The sequence below is a fragment of the Eptatretus burgeri genome, chromosome 7 (assembly GCF_056783735.1).
Source record: "Eptatretus burgeri isolate ZD-2024b chromosome 7, Ebu_testis_v1, whole genome shotgun sequence".
In the NCBI taxonomy this organism is placed as follows: domain Eukaryota; kingdom Metazoa; phylum Chordata; class Myxini; order Myxiniformes; family Myxinidae; genus Eptatretus; species Eptatretus burgeri.
The window spans coordinates 32,660,488-32,661,901 of record NC_140967.1 but is presented as its reverse complement, the minus strand read 5'-3'; positions in this window follow the sequence as shown (position 1 = coordinate 32,661,901).

Below are 1,414 nucleotides of genomic sequence, written 5' to 3'. Positions count from 1 at the left end.
GCGACTCGGGGGAAGAGGGGAGAGACGGGGGTAGGGTTGGAACCTCCCCCATTCCGAGCGGGGACCGTGCTTCATTGCCCGTAACGGGGCCGGCAGTGCCGGAAACCGGTGCGATGACGATCCAGACACTGTTGGAACATTTAATAGGGGACATGACGGCACAGAGGGCAGAAATGACGGCACAAATGGCAAAAATGACGGCACAGGGGGCAGAAATGACAGATCAATTGGGGGTAATGGGGGTACAGTTGGGTGCACGGATTGATTTAATGAGGGATGAATTGGGGGAAAAGATGGAAAAAAATGAAAACTGAGATGCAGGAGTGTGTGGATGTTAAATTGGGAGAAATACAAAGTAAATTCGAGGATAGATTGGAGGAAACAAAGGTAGAAATTACATTGGAGGGGGAAAATATACGGAAAAAATTGGTGGATAAAATTGATGCAACGAACATTCGGGTTGATAAAGTGGATGAAAGCCTGGAACGTCATCGTGCCTGTGTGGATGCTCGTATGCAGCTGCAAGTTGAAGAGTGGGGAGAGCTGAGGAATCAAGGGATGAATTTGGTGGAGGAGGTAAAAGGATTGGAGGCTCGTTTGGATGAACAAGATAAAATTATGAGCCAAGATGAAGTCTTGGATAAAGGCCTGGTAGAGCCGTCTTTTGTAAGTAGAGTGTCTGGGTTGGTTGAGGAGCAGCTACAAACTCGCGACGGAGCCTTGGAGGAGGTTGTGCGGGCCCAGAAGATCCTGCGGGAAGAGGTGAATCGGTCCATTCAACGTTTGGAACAGGAGGCAAAATTGACCCATGAGACCCTCACCACAAAACATCTTTGGCCACAGTGGGCTCTGAAATTGGATACGCAGCCACAAGGGTGTTTGATCCCTGGGCTGGATTCGGACAAGGGAGAAACTGGGAAGCGGGCCACCGTAAAAGTGATCCCCCTGGTAAATTTCGACGGGTCAGGGAGCATTGAAGCTTTTCTGACGCAATTTGAGAGCATTTCCCGACTAAACGGGTGGAATGAGCAGGAACGTACAGGGAATTTGGTGGCAACGTTGCGGAGACCAGCCGCAGACGTGTTAAACGTGATCGCGGAGGGGATGTTGACCAGCTCCCACATTTGCGAGGCGCTGAGCCGTCGGTTTGGGTTCGCGGCAAACTGTGATCTGGTGCGGGCTCAGCTCCAGCACTGCAGATTAAAGCCGGGTGAGACAGTGCAGGAGCTGGCACAGGACATTTACCAATCAGTCAGGATCCCATATCGGGACCTTACAGTGGAGGCATGGGACAGACTGGCACTAGAGAAATTTTTAGCTGCTCTTCCTGACCCTGAGGTCCGAGCGCTAGTGGAGTTACAGGATCCACCAACCGTTCACCGAGCGGCCGAGTGCGCGGCCAGGCTGGCCTCGT